Here is a 19,507-nt window from a genome sequence, read left to right on the forward strand (position 1 = left end):
ATATTCTTGTTTTTAAGGCTTTTGTCAGTTGATATTCTTAATTTTAAGTAAAATAGCATTTGCAAGCAATATCAGAAATGGAATAATTCTTTGACCGTGAAATAAAATTGTATAACTGAGCAATTGTTAAATTGCTAATAACATTTACAGGGTGCAGCATCAACGGGGTTCAAAATAATGTTGTGGTTACGGTTCCCCAACGGGGCCTATTATTTTGCTGCGACCCTACATCATTATATTCAAAATTAAAAGCCAAAATAAAAAAAATCGCGATAAAATTTAAACTGTACTGGAGGAACGTTTTTTAGCCACATCAACGTTTTTAACGGAGTGCGATTTTTATGCACGCACCGTTAGCATCATCGGCGAGGCACTTTATGTATTAAATGCATAGAGCGTCTGTGTTGCAATGGAGAAATCATCTTTTTTGTCAATGTTATTTAATGTTTTACGTAAATAGTAGTGCTGTGCCTCCGAACACAAGTGACACTCGGATTTTTTGTAGTGCTGTGCCTCCGAACACACGTGACACTCGGATTTTTTTAAAGTGCTGTGCCTCCGAACACATGTGACACTCGGATTTTTTTTAAAGTGCTGTGCGTCCGAACACATGTGACACTCGAATTTTTTTTTAAGTGCTGTGCCTCCGAACACAAGTGACACTCGGATTTTTAAACTACAAATGGGAGAAAAAGCCCGATAAGGTGATATAAGCCGAGCCTAGGAACATTGAATCGGATGGCGCCTGTTGATACCCCTGCCACTGAGCAGCTAATACGAGTTATAACTATAATTAAATGCATCGATTTGATTACCATGCCAATCCTACTAAATTTGATTTAATTCTTTAATATATAGCCATAGATAGTAGAGTGCCCTGTACTCTGACTATTTGATACAGAAAGGTCAATGTTTTATCTTTACCTGAAATAACAACGCGCGATTTGGTTAATTATTACTTTGGTCATCCAATCAATAAGCGGGTAACAGTCTACTTTCGGACAAAGAGTAAAAATGGCTGAAAAAGTTGTGGCCGAAAAATTGTAATAATCAGATGCGCCTATGAAGCTAAAATAAAAAGTGTGACAGTATTTTGGGTTTCGGGATGGTAGCCCTCCCTATAAAATTACATGTAAACTTTGCTTCACGGACCTGATTTACTCTATTTTTAGCTTACCTGTAACAAAGTTACATGGTGAGCTCACAGTACAGGCAATATGTACTTTGACAAAAACGCGTGTCCACGGTGTTCAATTGTCCCAATGGGTGACATTTTGGGGGGGGGGGCGGACACACTACTGACCGCGGTGTTCAGCGAACACCTGAAATTGCCGCGATTGCACGCTATCGTAAACGGGAACACCCGTGATCACCGCGATGCTGCGCAGCCACCGTAAACACCTGTCTGTGAGAGTCATTCACACGTTTTAAATGTACATGTACAAAATAAAATCATATACTTTATGTACATGTTGATATTATGTGCACATTTTTTATGTGTACTTAAACTCGGGCAGTACGTTAAGTCGGAAACTGAAACTAAGCGTTTAGATAATCAATACTATTAACTTTTATGGTGTTAATCAATGCAATTGCCCTTTTTGTTTTCACAAAATCGGGTTTCATTTTTCCCGATTTCCAGAAAATGACTTGTACATGTTGCATGAAATCTAAATATAGCGTGTTACAGCGTGTTTGATTTTTATTTTAATCAGATGAAATGTCAATTCCAAATAATTCGCAAGCTACCCCGGTTCTTAGGAAGAAATTCACTACGAAACTTTAAATCGAAATTAAAAGATCCCAATGTTGTCTGCGCTACAAAGATTTTGTGTCAAAAATAAATACACCCATGCCAATTTTTGCGCGCTTTTTATGGTTCAGAACAAAGAAAATGAAAATATCATGGGCATATATACATGTATTTATTTGTGGCTACAATTTGTAACAGAACATGAACTCTACACAACGCGCACACTAGGCGTCAGGTGATTTACGAATGTTGCAATACACCTGTTCTGATTGGGCGCTTATTACATCAAATCTTTAAATAGAAACATGCAGAAATTCATTTGATAGTTTAGAGATATGGCGAATGTTGTGATTTTTGCGTTTCTATCACACTTTTATCTGTTTAAGCGAACACCGTAAAATGAACACCGCAACGAGTGGCGTTTGTCAAAGTACACGTTGCCTGTACTGTATGTGATTGTTTGTTGTCTGGCGTCCATGCGTGCGTCTCTCAACAGTTTGTGTGAACAGTAGAGGTCACAGTTTCAATCCAGTCTTTATAAAATTTGGTCAAAATGTTTATCTTGATGAAATCTGGATTGGGATTGTTTTAGGGTTGTCTGGTAAAAAACTAGGTCACTAGGTCAAAAACTAGGTAACTAGGTCAAATAATAGAACAACCTTGTGTAAACAATAGAGGTCACAGACAGACAAACAGACAGACAGACAGACAGACTTTTTTATTCAAGACTTGCACATTGTACATCGTCTAAACACATATATTTACAACTAATATGTCAACATGTTTTCATCAAATATGTATGAAATTAAGTCAGAATGTTATCTTGATGAAATCTGGGTTGGATTGTATTTGGGTCATTTGGGGTCAAAAACTAGGTCACTAGGTCAAATAATAGAAAAACGTTGTGTAGGCAATAGAGGTCACAGTTTTCATATATAATTCGATGAGAATGTTTATTTTGATGAAATCTGGGTTGGGATTGTATTTGGGTCATCTGGGGTCAAAAACTAGGTCACTAGGTCAAATGATAGAAAAACCTTGTGTAGACAATACAGGTCACAGTTTTCATCCAATCTTTATGAAATTTAACCGGAATGTTTATCTTGATGATATCTGGATTGGTGGTTTATTTAGTTCAAATAGGGTTAAAAACTAGGTCAAATCAACAACGACGGGTAAGACACCCCCGAACTCAGAGTTTCGGTTCGAGGGTGGGGAGGTGCTGATGTGTCACTCCTTAATGTGGCTTCCTGTGAACGCTTTGTTCTCAGGGAACGGTCCAAAGCCCGTGTAAACACAGATGGGGAAGAACACAATTTATGTGAGTAGGAATATAAACATACTAATGAAACATTTCCAATCGATGTTTACATTTAGCATTTGTTATGCGTTATTTTGCCATTTACAGGCGACTTTTCACCCAAGAAAAACTACATCGCAGTCAGCGCACCAGGTAAAAGGCCTGGTAAATGGCCCAAATATCAGCCTCAGCGTAGTTTCTTTTCCTGTTCTTCTTAACTTTAATTTTATTTGATATTGAAATATATGTATTATATATAATATGTTTTTTACACATTTTATATAAATTCATAGATATTTAACAAAATCGTATAATCTCGCTTTAAAATTCTTGTTGTTAGTTTAAAAGTTATTTAGCAGTTTTAAAGTTGTTCTGTTGACTCAAGTTGATGGTGTTTCTCCAACTGATGAGTCCCGGAAACACGGTACGAGTCGACAAAACATTAACAGTAAGTAAAGTTTGTAACTTCTGGTCATAAGCATTATTTCAATATGACCTACTGTAAGAGAAAGACGTATGGGAACCTTTTTATGCCCTCAAAGGGTGGCATATAGTTTTTGAACTGTCTCTCTCTCTGTCAGTCTATCTGTCCGTCCGAAAACTTTAACATTGGTCAATATTTTTGCAAATTTGAAGATAGCAACTTGATATATGGCATGCATGTCTATCTCATGGACCTGCAAATTTTGACAGGTGAAATGTCAAGGTCATTCTTCAAGGTCAAAGATCAAATATATGGCTTCAAAGTGGTGCAGAAGGGGGCATTGTGTTTCTGACTAACACATCTTTTCTTATACCCTACTTAAAAGCAATTATTAATTAATGTAATTTTTGTGCTTCATCCAGAAGTTCACAAGTTTACTTTCTGTAATATTGGGCAGTCTGCAAAATTAACCCAAAGCCTGATTGCCAATGCGATGAAATCTCGGCACTAGCGATAGAAAAATTGAATATATATTGCCTGAATTGCAATGAAAAAAATTCAGAGCAAATAAACCAATTACATGTTATAATCAATTACGCATTCCAGGTGTAAATTCTTACAGTGACAACGCTTAATTACTTCCCTTAATTTTCTATCATTAGTCATATCCATTAGATATTATAGAGAGTGTAAAGTCTGGCTCGCCTATTTAAAAGTAATACTTTTGGTAAACTGAACTTGCATTCTACGCCGATAAATAAAATAATAGTGCGAGGGGTTTTATACATTAAGTAAAACGTTTAAATTTCTTTATTACAATAGCTTTGAAATAACGAAATAACCGTAACAGTGTTTATCATTCATATCATAAATAATGAAAATAATATTTCAAAATATTATATTGTAAAAATCTCTCAGTGTCAGATGTGATGGAATAAAAGTTTGAAACCTGGGATACTGATTAGTATGCAATCTTACCCCCCCCCCCCCCCCCCAATTGCAATTGATATATAACGACTGTTGATATTACTTTCATAATAATGTCACTGTAAATTATTTTTTCTGGACATGAAACTCTTCTGGCTATGACATTTTCAAAGATTCATAGCCACATTGGCTATGAAGACAAAAAACTTAGTTTTGCAGACTGATATTGGGACGAAACACACCAGACGTTCGGGTCCATAATTTTCAAAATCCTCAAATATGAAATAGTTAAAACGCAAATTTACTTAAGGTTTTCCAAAATTTAGCAATTATAAATGTTTAATCATGAATTTGGTAAGTGTCTGGGGTGTCTTGGAGAGTACTTTTTTGTCAATAAGATAATAGAGCCAATGTTAGCACTATTGGTTTTATTTTCCCTAAGTATTCACTGATGAAATTGAACACTTATCATAACTTATGGTTATAATAATAATATATTGTGTAGGTTGTTTAAAAAAAAGATATATACAGTCTAATAACCATATTAAGTCATTAGACATGTATTTCTTAAAAAAGAATGACATTATGTGTGTTCGCTGTAAAAATATTTTACAGAAAAAATCGACTTAAGCTCAATGTCACCCGAGTTGTTAAAGTGCATTTTGACGGTATTGCCCTTGACTTTTGCCCAATTTGTAACAATGCCCTATTTTGAGAGCCCATTCTGAATTAAGTTCATGTCAAAGGGAAAAGTTATGCCTAAATAAATGAATATTACGAAACTAAACATTGTTACACTGTCGCTAATTTTTTATATAATTTTTATGACACTTGATTGTTTATGGCTTTAAAAAGCTAGTGGTCCGGCCGAAATAACAACATCTGTAATTAAGTGGCCTAGGCTTAAATATAAACAATCTCTGCAATAAGTACTGTATAGTTGCAATCATCATTTGCACAGAAAAAAATCTCAAATTTATTTGAACTCCACACTCATTCCATCACGCGAAACCCTTAAGGTGTCGCAATACTGGTATGGAATGAGTGATGTATTGGACGTCATCATTGATGACGTTCAATCGAACGAATGATAAAGGGGGCTAAGTTTCGTTAAGTTGGTGCAAATCACTGCGATTTGAGCGCCTTGAAAACTGGCTTAGCACGTTTGCTGAAATTTGACATGTATATGGACAAGAATGCGATCTACCTGTTGGCGTAGGCGTTATACCTGGGAAAAATCTAGTTTTTGATGAAATCACGAAAAAATTTCGCAAGTTTTACATAACCGGAATTACAAAATGCGTTATGTGGATATACCGATACCCTACCGAAATATCCGAAATCAAACTTTCATAAAAACAATGTTTCATTAGTTATTTCAGTGTATTTCGCAACAATCTATATTAAAATACGCAGTTTTTCGATAAATAATCAATATTAATGGGGATTTCGTGGGATCTCGGGGATTCCTGGGGATTTTGGTAATTGCAGGAACGTCGGTATTTCTTCACACACGTCAAAATGGCCGACTTCGACAGAAAGAACGCTTAAAAGTATTTACAAAATAACATCATCACAAACGATGTAAAGTGAACGCTACTTATCCGTTTTGTATACAAGTATACGATCCATTGGAAAACACTAACATTTGACATACAAAAACGCCAGTGGATATGGAAATCTTCATCGTTGGAAATAGCAGACGGCGTCGACCAATGGCGAAAACAACGCGAGAAAGTATTAACAAAATAACATAATTAAAAATGATGTTAAGTGAACGCTAATTCGCTGTTTTGTAGATAAGTATACGATCTATTGAAAACCATAACATTTGACATAAAACACCCGTGGATATGCAAATCTTCTGCGTACCAAATAGCAGACATCATGCGGCGTCTAATCTGAGTCTACGCTGTTTGCCAAGGCCGATAGTATAATGAATGGAAATGCACAAACTCAGCAACTGGCAAGCATATATGCATTAGTAGATTGTTTCGTGATTATTTAGAAACGACTACATAATTCTTTTGGTTCAGCCAGTGCAACTTAACAGAAATAAGTATAATAGTTTCTACACCTGACAACAATGTGCCAACTTTATACAAGGTAAGTTGTTTACATTATTTAAAATATTTCAAGCTTACAGTATACAACAATAAACAGCTGGTACAATGTAATGTCATCGTTTTAATTTTAATAAGCCCGTGGTTAATTACCCTTTTTAATCTTATGGTTCAATGCATCTCTAACACCTTCAATTGACATTCTCGGCTCGGGTACTACTTACCGGTACATGTACCCCGGGTACTCTTAACTTTACTTACATGTAGCCCGGGTACGGTAAAGAAACTTAAACATACCTGCAAATATTAGATTGTATCCGAGTTGTATATCTGCCAAAAATCCGATGTCGTTAAACATGCTAGCGATTAAAGTAAAACAATATTGTTTACCTTAAAGAAACTTCTCTTTAAAAAAAATCTGCATCAACATGCTTTTTAGTATGAGTGTTGAGAGGACGCCGTAGGAATAATCAAGTAATCAAGAATACGTGTCTGTTTCTGCTTTTATTTCCTTTATGTATAATGACGATAAGGATTGACGACTAACATTGACGGCAATGATAACAAGCATTGAAAACTAACACTAACGACAAGGATTGGCGTCTAGATGTAACATTGACGATTCTCTACAATAAATGAAATTAACAATAAAGAATGAATAATACGATTATAGTACAACAGATCTGCTATTCGAAGTATAATATGATAGCATACACTCATTAGAATAAAAGGTTTCATAAATAACAATTTGAAACATTTTCAATAAATATCGAAATATCTTATACAATATTTATTACACAGCATGAATTATTTGTTAAAACATAATATAAATACCAAATATGGTGTTCCCCATTTAACGGACCTCGCAAACCAAAAAATGTTTCTTTAAAAAAATCTATGACGGTAAAAAGTGAACGTGCGACATCGCGGAAAATATACTTGACAACGTCATACAATGACGCGACTTTAAACAATTTAAGATTTTAAATTGAATCACATTAATGATTGTAAAAATGAGTTTTGATAATACATTGTATAAATGCCATTTAACAGAAAATTGACATAAATGTAAACATAATTAATTTTTACAAAATAGCCGACAACAACCGATTTAGTGTTAAAATTCCCGGGTATGTTTTAGTATATTTACCGTACCCAGGGTACGAGCCCTACTAACTGTATTATTATTATATCTCACCGACTACCTTTACCTTGTTGTGTTTCAACCTGAAATTTATGTAAAATCCGGCTTTCTTTACTTTTATTTTTCATTCATTTGATTACGCAATTGTTGACGTATCTCGTGGAAAATTATTTGAATCTTTGGATTTTAGTGACGACAAGCTGGAAGTGTCAATTTATTTTTTACAATGAATCTAAGATGTATTTAATTTTTGTGTGTTTGTCATGCATAGTTCAGTGTTTTCCAGAAAAATTTGAGTAGCCAGTTATATGGCCGGCAACTATGCAGTAAAACCAAAGCATTTGTGACATTTACTTGATATATTTGGGAAAAGTAGCCGGCATCAAGAGTTAATGTAACCGGCAAGATCGCTAGCAGCCGGTATTTAAAGAGAACACTGATAATAGTAAACTAAATCTCTACGACGGGATTACAGCTTTGTAAAATTGTTTTTTGGGTGATAATGGTTAGTAATTCATACTAATGTTATTAAAAAATATCGGCTTTAAATTTAATTTGGAGAATGGGATGGAAGAACAGAAAATGAAGAGCATACAGGGATGGAAATAAGTGGTTTACCGTGAACCCGGGGCAAGTAGATTTTTGCCTGGGCAACTCAATTTCAAAAGTTGGTAAACTTCTTTTTTTTAAAGCTTAAAACAATTCACTGCAATAAAAATTGAAAAACAATTGATCACCATGGATCAATACTAGTTAAATAACATTCATTATTTAGGAATAGGACATGATTCAATTCAGGCTCATAATAAAACATCATGCATTGAACATGTGTTGTCCGCAAATGTATTTAATTATCTATTATTTTATTAAATAAATGTATAATATTCACATGTTCATATTTCTGGGCTCGTTATTCTTTATCTGGGCAACCAAAATACTAAAGATGGTTGCCCACAATAGTAAACAGTTAGTTTCAATCCCTGGCATATCATTGTATCTCTATTGTTATAAGCATTGCATTAAAGTTGTGATTGAGGTTAGCCTGTTGTTTATGGTATATTTACATTTTAGCTTGACTGTTATATATGAAATATATATAGTCGAGCTATCCTACTCAACCCGGCGTCGGCGTGCGCATTGGAATGTTTGCGTACCACCTCAAATATATTTCCTATGTCCATTGACATATTGCTTTTATATTTTGCATACTTCATTACCGACATAACCCCAATCTATAAACAAGAGCAGACAACTCATTTACTGTATCAAGCATTTTAACAGAATTAGGCCCTTTTTCACTAAGAATAATATGCATATTATTGATAAATCTATGTTAAAGTTTGCATATGACCTCAAATATTTTTTATGTCACTTGACATATTGCGTTCATACACCATGTATTTTGCTTATTAACCAACATGACCCCAATGTATAAACAAGAGCAGATAACTGTATCAAGCATTTTGTAACAATTATGGCCTTTTTTTCACTTAGAATAAGCATATAATTGATAAATGTATTTTTAAGTTTGCGTACCACCTTTAAATTGCCATAACTTGTTTATTATGCTCCCCCCCCAAATTTTTTAGGGGGAGCATATAGTCGCCGCTTCGTCTGTCCGTCGATGCAAAAATTTGTTTCGTACCCAATTTTTTTTGTACCCAAATTTATATATGTACCCTTTTTTTTTCGTACCCAAATAGTTTTTTGTACCCTAATTTTTTCGTTCCCTATAGGTTTTCATAACCAAATTTTTTTTGTACCCAATTTTTTTTTACACAAATTTGTTAGAACCCAAATTTCTTTGAACCCATTTGTTCGTACTCAAATTTTTTTCGTACCCAAATTCGTTTTGTTCCCAATTTTTTTTGTACCCAAATTTTTATTTGAACCTTTTTTTTCGTACCCAAATAGTTTTTCGTACCCTAATTTTTTTTATAACCAATTTTTTTTCGTACCCACATTTTTTTGTACCCAATTTTTTCGTAAACAAATTTGTTCGTACCCAAATTTCTTCGTACCCATTTGTTCGTACTCATTTTTTTTTCGTACACACATTTTTTCGTACCTTATTTTTTATTTGTACCCATTTTTTTCGTACCAAAATAGTTTTTTCGTTCCCTTATTTTGTTTGTACCCTTTTTATCGTACTCAAATTTGTTTTCGTACCCAAATTTGTTTTTTTTTCCTACCCACATATTTTTTCGTACCATTTTTTTATAGAAATAATCGATTTTCAATTTGATTTCATCTCTCCACTCATTCCATCACGCGAAACCCTTAAGGTGTCGCAACTCTAGTAATTACTTCACATGTAAAAATGTTATACTTTGTAATGGTAGCTCTATGAATATCTTTTACATCGATTTACGCGTGGGTGGGGTGGGTGTAAATAGGTAATATGGAATGAGTGATGTATTGGACGTCATCATTGATGACGTTCAATCGAACGAATGATAAAGGGGGCTAAGTTTCGTTAAGTTGGTGCAAATCACTGCGATTTGAGCGCCTTGAAAACTGGCTTAGCACGTTTGCTGAAATTTGACATGTATATGGACAAGAATGCGATCTACCTGTTGGCGTAGGCGTTATACCTGGGAAAAATCTAGTTTTTGATGAAATCACGAAAAAATTTCGCAAGTTTTACATAACCGGAATTACAAAATGCGTTATGTGGATATACCGATACCCTACCGAAATATCCGAAATCAAACTTTCATAAAAACAATGTTTCATTAGTTATTTCAGTGTATTTCGCAACAATCTATATTAAAATACGCAGTTTTTCGATAAATAATCAATATTAATGGGGATTTCGTGGGATCTCGGGGATTCCTGGGGATTTTGGTAATTGCAGGAACGTCGGTATTTCTTCACACACGTCAAAATGGCCGACTTCGACAGAAAGAACGCTTAAAAGTATTTACAAAATAACATCATCACAAACGATGTAAAGTGAACGCTACTTATCCGTTTTGTATACAAGTATACGATCCATTGGAAAACACTAACATTTGACATACAAAAACGCCAGTGGATATGGAAATCTTCATCGTTGGAAATAGCAGACGGCGTCGACCAATGGCGAAAACAACGCGAGAAAGTATTAACAAAATAACATAATTAAAAATGATGTTAAGTGAACGCTAATTCGCTGTTTTGTAGATAAGTATACGATCTATTGAAAACCATAACATTTGACATAAAACACCCGTGGATATGCAAATCTTCTGCGTACCAAATAGCAGACATCATGCGGCGTCTAATCTGAGTCTACGCTGTTTGCCAAGGCCGATAGTATAATGAATGGAAATGCACAAACTCAGCAACTGGCAAGCATATATGCATTAGTAGATTGTTTCGTGATTATTTAGAAACGACTACATAATTCTTTTGGTTCAGCCAGTGCAACTTAACAGAAATAAGTATAATAGTTTCTACACCTGACAACAATGTGCCAACTTTATACAAGGTAAGTTGTTTACATTATTTAAAATATTTCAAGCTTACAGTATACAACAATAAACAGCTGGTACAATGTAATGTCATCGTTTTAATTTTAATAAGCCCGTGGTTAATTACCCTTTTTAATCTTATGGTTCAATGCATCTCTAACACCTTCAATTGACATTCTCGGCTCGGGTACTACTTACCGGTACATGTACCCCGGGTACTCTTAACTTTACTTACATGTAGCCCGGGTACGGTAAAGAAACTTAAACATACCTGCAAATATTAGATTGTATCCGAGTTGTATATCTGCCAAAAATCCGATGTCGTTAAACATGCTAGCGATTAAAGTAAAACAATATTGTTTACCTTAAAGAAACTTCTCTTTAAAAAAAATCTGCATCAACATGCTTTTTAGTATGAGTGTTGAGAGGACGCCGTAGGAATAATCAAGTAATCAAGAATACGTGTCTGTTTCTGCTTTTATTTCCTTTATGTATAATGACGATAAGGATTGACGACTAACATTGACGGCAATGATAACAAGCATTGAAAACTAACACTAACGACAAGGATTGGCGTCTAGATGTAACATTGACGATTCTCTACAATAAATGAAATTAACAATAAAGAATGAATAATACGATTATAGTACAACAGATCTGCTATTCGAAGTATAATATGATAGCATACACTCATTAGAATAAAAGGTTTCATAAATAACAATTTGAAACATTTTCAATAAATATCGAAATATCTTATACAATATTTATTACACAGCATGAATTATTTGTTAAAACATAATATAAATACCAAATATGGTGTTCCCCATTTAACGGACCTCGCAAACCAAAAAATGTTTCTTTAAAAAAATCTATGACGGTAAAAAGTGAACGTGCGACATCGCGGAAAATATACTTGACAACGTCATACAATGACGCGACTTTAAACAATTTAAGATTTTAAATTGAATCACATTAATGATTGTAAAAATGAGTTTTGATAATACATTGTATAAATGCCATTTAACAGAAAATTGACATAAATGTAAACATAATTAATTTTTACAAAATAGCCGACAACAACCGATTTAGTGTTAAAATTCCCGGGTATGTTTTAGTATATTTACCGTACCCAGGGTACGAGCCCTACTAACTGTATTATTATTATATCTCACCGACTACCTTTACCTTGTTGTGTTTCAACCTGAAATTTATGTAAAATCCGGCTTTCTTTACTTTTATTTTTCATTCATTTGATTACGCAATTGTTGACGTATCTCGTGGAAAATTATTTGAATCTTTGGATTTTAGTGACGACAAGCTGGAAGTGTCAATTTATTTTTTACAATGAATCTAAGATGTATTTAATTTTTGTGTGTTTGTCATGCATAGTTCAGTGTTTTCCAGAAAAATTTGAGTAGCCAGTTATATGGCCGGCAACTATGCAGTAAAACCAAAGCATTTGTGACATTTACTTGATATATTTGGGAAAAGTAGCCGGCATCAAGAGTTAATGTAACCGGCAAGATCGCTAGCAGCCGGTATTTAAAGAGAACACTGATAATAGTAAACTAAATCTCTACGACGGGATTACAGCTTTGTAAAATTGTTTTTTGGGTGATAATGGTTAGTAATTCATACTAATGTTATTAAAAAATATCGGCTTTAAATTTAATTTGGAGAATGGGATGGAAGAACAGAAAATGAAGAGCATACAGGGATGGAAATAAGTGGTTTACCGTGAACCCGGGGCAAGTAGATTTTTGCCTGGGCAACTCAATTTCAAAAGTTGGTAAACTTCTTTTTTTTAAAGCTTAAAACAATTCACTGCAATAAAAATTGAAAAACAATTGATCACCATGGATCAATACTAGTTAAATAACATTCATTATTTAGGAATAGGACATGATTCAATTCAGGCTCATAATAAAACATCATGCATTGAACATGTGTTGTCCGCAAATGTATTTAATTATCTATTATTTTATTAAATAAATGTATAATATTCACATGTTCATATTTCTGGGCTCGTTATTCTTTATCTGGGCAACCAAAATACTAAAGATGGTTGCCCACAATAGTAAACAGTTAGTTTCAATCCCTGGCATATCATTGTATCTCTATTGTTATAAGCATTGCATTAAAGTTGTGATTGAGGTTAGCCTGTTGTTTATGGTATATTTACATTTTAGCTTGACTGTTATATATGAAATATATATAGTCGAGCTATCCTACTCAACCCGGCGTCGGCGTGCGCATTGGAATGTTTGCGTACCACCTCAAATATATTTCCTATGTCCATTGACATATTGCTTTTATATTTTGCATACTTCATTACCGACATAACCCCAATCTATAAACAAGAGCAGACAACTCATTTACTGTATCAAGCATTTTAACAGAATTAGGCCCTTTTTCACTAAGAATAATATGCATATTATTGATAAATCTATGTTAAAGTTTGCATATGACCTCAAATATTTTTTATGTCACTTGACATATTGCGTTCATACACCATGTATTTTGCTTATTAACCAACATGACCCCAATGTATAAACAAGAGCAGATAACTGTATCAAGCATTTTGTAACAATTATGGCCTTTTTTTCACTTAGAATAAGCATATAATTGATAAATGTATTTTTAAGTTTGCGTACCACCTTTAAATTGCCATAACTTGTTTATTATGCTCCCCCCCCAAATTTTTTAGGGGGAGCATATAGTCGCCGCTTCGTCTGTCCGTCGATGCAAAAATTTGTTTCGTACCCAATTTTTTTTGTACCCAAATTTATATATGTACCCTTTTTTTTTCGTACCCAAATAGTTTTTTGTACCCTAATTTTTTCGTTCCCTATAGGTTTTCATAACCAAATTTTTTTTTGTACCCAATTTTTTTTTACACAAATTTGTTAGAACCCAAATTTCTTTGAACCCATTTGTTCGTACTCAAATTTTTTTCGTACCCAAATTCGTTTTGTTCCCAATTTTTTTTGTACCCAAATTTTTATTTGAACCTTTTTTTTCGTACCCAAATAGTTTTTCGTACCCTAATTTTTTTTATAACCAATTTTTTTTCGTACCCACATTTTTTTGTACCCAATTTTTTCGTAAACAAATTTGTTCGTACCCAAATTTCTTCGTACCCATTTGTTCGTACTCATTTTTTTTTCGTACACACATTTTTTCGTACCTTATTTTTTATTTGTACCCATTTTTTTCGTACCAAAATAGTTTTTTCGTTCCCTTATTTTGTTTGTACCCTTTTTATCGTACTCAAATTTGTTTTCGTACCCAAATTTGTTTTTTTTTCCTACCCACATATTTTTTCGTACCATTTTTTTATAGAAATAATCGATTTTCAATTTGATTTCATCTCTCCACTCATTCCATCACGCGAAACCCTTAAGGTGTCGCAACTCTAGTAATTACTTCACATGTAAAAATGTTATACTTTGTAATGGTAGCTCTATGAATATCTTTTACATCGATTTACGCGTGGGTGGGGTGGGTGTAAATAGGTAATAATAAATGACAAAAAAAAGAATAAAACAAATTGATTTCATTTTAAAATGTATTCGTACATTTATTATGGAATGAGTGCTGTATTGGACGTCATCATTGATGACGTTCAATCGAACGAATGATGAAGGGGGCTAAAATTCGTTAAGCTCCAGCGTATAGCAGCGATTTGGGAGTCTTGAAAACTGGTCTGTAACTTTTGCTGAAATTTGACATGTATATGGACCAGAACTCGATCTACACGATGGCGTATTCGTCATATCTGGGAAAAGTCCAGTTTTTGATAAAATTACGAAAAAGTGGTGTTTTTTATTGCGCAATCGCTATAAAATGAGTTCTCGCCGGAAGCGTTAATAGCGTTAATAGCAACCCAAACACAATTCAACCCAAGGAGACAATTCACGCGATAGACACTTCAAATTTGATTTTAATTAATACATATTGCGATTTTATTCCCAAATTAATAAATAAATTCATATTGCGTTTAACATACATAGCTGAACCCGTTTAGAAAATATTAACAAAACAAACAAAAACAAACAACAGTTAAATTTCATTAATGTAAATATGGTAACCTGATTACATATCCACTAGCGTACACATGAAAAATAGTTCGCAAGTAAACAACAAACAATCAAATTTAAACGCAAATAAGTTAACAAAATATATAAAATAAATCCGAGAAATTGATACTTAAAAATACAATTTCTGCACTAAAAACATTTTTGAGAGTCATTAAAACACATAATTTCGGAAGTATACAACCAACATTCAATATGGCTGCCAATGAACGTTCGAAAAGAACGCGAGAAAGTATTTACAAAATAACATCATCAAAATAATTAAAGTGAACGCTACTTCGCCGTTTTTTAGATAAGTATACGATCTATTGAAAAACACTAGCATTTGACATAAACACACCCGTGGATATGGAAATAGACATCACGCGGCTCCCGCATTTTGCGCTGTGTACGGTTGTTCAGAAAACTTGGTAAGTGTCATTGTGTTCTTGAATTTGTCCGATGAGTTGAATTTTATATACCATTACCATGCGAGAAAGTTTTCAAACACATTTATTTCTCACGAAACTTACCTTTAAAAATAAACAACACAAATATTAGTGGCACGAACTGGTATTGGCACGAAACGACAATCAACCGTTAAAGTTCAAGTTCATAATTTGAATGGAAATACATGTGTTGAATATTGGATAAATTAATCGTTTTGCCGTTAAAAGGGTAATTTTTTTTGGTTTGCTTTGCTTATTTTTTTTATCAAAACACAAGTTTTATAGTTTGATTTCTGTATAACAGTTCAGTTAACGTTATATCTTGAATTTATAAATATCGAAATAGATGTCGGAGTTTGCACATTTCGGACGTTGCTATGCAAATTGCAAGTTAGTTCTCGATAGAATATACTGTTTTACCTTTCGCATACAGTTGTGCAGCTGTTTTCCATGTAATGATGCAATGTTTTACGTCTGGAATACCCCCCTCGATGATTATAAATCATTAACTTCTCAAATTATAAGCATCGTCAACTTGACAAGGTTCTGTTTAATTAATAAATGGTAGAATATGTAAAGCTGAGTAACATTAATTCAGCACACATGACTTGATATGAAATACATATATATCTCGTGTGGCGTATTTTCATTTAAACTCTGGGTTTAATGACTACAAGTCGGCCGTGCAGTTAAATATTTTTTAAAGCATAGAAATATTCCAAAATTATTTTGGATTTTGTGTTTGTCATGCATAATTTAAATTTTCATAGGAATAAAATAACTTACAGCGACAGGATTACGGCTTTGTTATGGTAAGCATTTGATACAAATGTTATTAAGAATGAGTGTGGTTGTAAATAAATTTTGACAAAATGGAACGAAAAAAAAACACACAAAATGGAAGTGCGTGCATGTTACTGTATCTTGCAACTTTATTGTTTTAAGAATTGGATTAAAGTTTAAATTTAGGTAAGCGTGTCGCTTATACTAAATTAAGTTCTTAATATCTCCTTTGCTCTTATATGGTATGAAATGCGTATCTCGTGTAACGTAATTTCATTCAAACTCTGGATTTTAATGACGACAAGTCAGACGTGTTATTTTATTTAACAGTAAAATATTTTTAAAGCATCAAGAGATTGTAAAAAATATTTCCGATTGTATTTTTGTCATGCATAATTTAATCTTCCATAAGAATAAAATAACTCGCTGTGTCAATATTTCGGTTTCCTTAATCATGTTTTAGGTAAGAATGGTTAGCATTTGATACACAAGTTTTAAAAAAAATAGTGTGGTTTTTAATAAATTTTGAGAAAGAGACGGATGATCAGAATTGGAGGTTCAAATCTTTGTCAAGTATAAAATGTTAACCATTCTGACCTAAAACACAATACAGGAAACCATACATCCAACTTGTCGTCATTAAAGTCCAGAGTTTACATGAAATTATGTTACACGAGATATGTATTTCATACTATACAGAAGCGAAGGAGTCATAAAAAAACTCAATTTAGTATTAACAACATGCTTACATGTACATCAATTTTAACTTTAATTCTTTGCTTTGAACAATAAAGTTACAAAGATTTGAACCTCCAATTCTGGTCATATTACATTAATATTTGCATATTTTAATACCATATAAATATTGTTTAAATCTATTTGTTGATAAATTTAAAATAGCTGACTTTCCTCTTACATGCCCTTGTATTTCAAGATAGAATACTTTCCTTCACAGAGGAGAGAGGTCTGAGTTTGAATCTCAGTGGGGGCTTCAGAGGATGATTTATTTTTAGAAAAATGATTATATTTGCTCATCTTTTTAAATGACTTTGAGCCACACACCTTAAAATTAACTGCATGGCATAGTAAATTTAAGTATAAATAAGAAACATATCTTTATCTTTGCCATTTAGAATATATCTGGTGATTACAAGGTAGAAATCCGTCTTTTTTGCGCTTTAAAACTTAAAAATAATCGCGTTTGTAGAAATAGACGTAAATGTCTACAAATCCTACTTTCAGTTTAAAAGCGGTACCGTTTGAACAATAATATATTACTTTGTAACTAGGCTATAGATTTAATTTTATCTATGCCAATTAGAATATACAATGTATCTGGTGGTTACAAGGTAGAAATCCGTCTATTTTGCGCTTTAAAACTAAAAAATAATTGCCTTGGTCAAAATATGAGAATACGTATATAGAAATCCTACTTACTGTTTTTAAATAAAAAAATAATAAATTACTTTCTACCTAGGCTATAGATTAAATGACCCTATAATGATCAGATTTGTATGGAATGAGTGCTATATTGACGTCATCATTTGATGACGTTCAATTGAACGAATGATAATGGCGACTAAAATTCGTTAAGCTCCTGGTTATAGCCGCGATTTGGGAGTCTTGAAAACTGGCCCAACACTTGTGCTGAAATTTGACATGTATATGGACCAGAATGCGATCTACCTTTTGGCGTATTCGTCATATCTGGGAAAAGTCCAGTTTTTGATAAATTTACGAAAAAGTGGTGTTTTTTATTGCGCAATCGCTATAAAATGAGTACTCGCTGGAAGCGTTAATAGCATTAATAGCAACCCAAACACAATTCACCCCCAAGAGACAATTCACGCGCTAGACACTTAAAATTTGATTTTAAATAATACATATTGCGATTTTATTCCCAAATTAATTAATAATTTCATCTCTCGTTTAACATACGTTTTAGAAAATATTAACAAAACAAACAAAAACAAACAGCCGTTAAATTTTATTGTTGTAAATATGGTAACCTGATTACATATCCACTAGCGTCTATGCATATTTACACATAAAAAATAGTTCGCAAGTAAGCAACAAACAATCACATTCAAACGCAAATTATTTAACAAAATATATAAATTTATGCTAGAAATCGAAACTTAAATACAATGTCTGCACTAAAAACACAATACCAATAGTTTTTACAATAACACATTCGACATGTACATGTACTTCCAACAACACGCCAACCTCTATTTTCAAAGCGAATGTGTAGAGTAACATTTCAACAATAAAGACAAACTGGAACTGGAGTTTAACTTAGTGCGCAAATTGGAAGTGATTACAGTAATTTATTTTTCAACTTGTCAATCTCCGTAGTATACGTTTAGTTGTGAGATGTTAACGGTTTCCCAAAAAAAACATGCCTTCGCTACGAAGTCAAAGTGGGTGGGGAACGAGACTGCTTGTGGATTTCGAGTTGCTGGAAGTTTGTAACGAAGCTGCTTTTGTGCAATATTCAGCGATTTTGCAAGCTGTGTGTTTGAAGTTGGAGATATATATTGCTGACATTAATGATGTTGTGTACGTTCTTGTGACCACTGATCTGCATATGATACCAGTGGGAGAGCATCCCGAATCCCAGTTCCCACATAGTCTGCAACAGATGTTTCCTGGTCGAGTGGTTGGTAAGTTTCATCGTTATACATGCATATTACACATTTTACATTATTTGTGCTATTTTTGACACCCATTTTTCATGCTGATGAACCAACGGTCAGTGCCAGTAGTCCTACTGTCATTGGTCTGTGTGCTTGTTGAAAGTACATGTAGAAAGGGTTGATTAGCTCCAATAAGCCATGTTGCTCTTTTTTGGATAAAATTTATGGCAGTTGGCTTTTTTATCTTTGTGCAGCAACATCTGCCGCCTCATTTTTTGAAAACATTAGTCGCACACTGTTCATATTGTGGAAAAATGAGTCTTGCATGTAAAAGTAAGAAAAATGGGTGGTGACTATTCAACAATGTGAAAAAATGAGTCGCGCATTGTTTAAAATACTTAAAATATCAGTCGCAAACATTAGAAAAATGTAAAAAAAGTGTCTCACAATGTTGAAAATTGTGAAATATGAGTCGTACAATGTTGAAGGTTGTA

The 19,507-nt window shown here is 33.4% G+C and overlaps 1 protein-coding gene across 2 annotated transcripts in view; it reads right to left on the reverse strand.

Moving 5' to 3' along the window:
• LOC127876330 (uncharacterized) overlaps nt 1–17,111 on the reverse strand; it is a 34,550-nt gene extending 17,439 nt beyond the window's left edge. For both annotated transcript variants that reach the window (XR_008047801.1, XM_052421440.1), the window contains exon 1: nt 15,676–17,111. The gene's annotated coding sequence lies outside the window, so the exon portion shown is untranslated. The remainder of the gene's footprint in view (nt 1–15,675) is intronic.
• Nucleotides 17,112–19,507: the final 2,396 nt, after the last annotated feature.

Source organism: Dreissena polymorpha, chromosome 4 (genome assembly GCF_020536995.1).
Source record: "Dreissena polymorpha isolate Duluth1 chromosome 4, UMN_Dpol_1.0, whole genome shotgun sequence".
Classification (NCBI taxonomy): Eukaryota; Metazoa; Mollusca; class Bivalvia; order Myida; family Dreissenidae; genus Dreissena; species Dreissena polymorpha.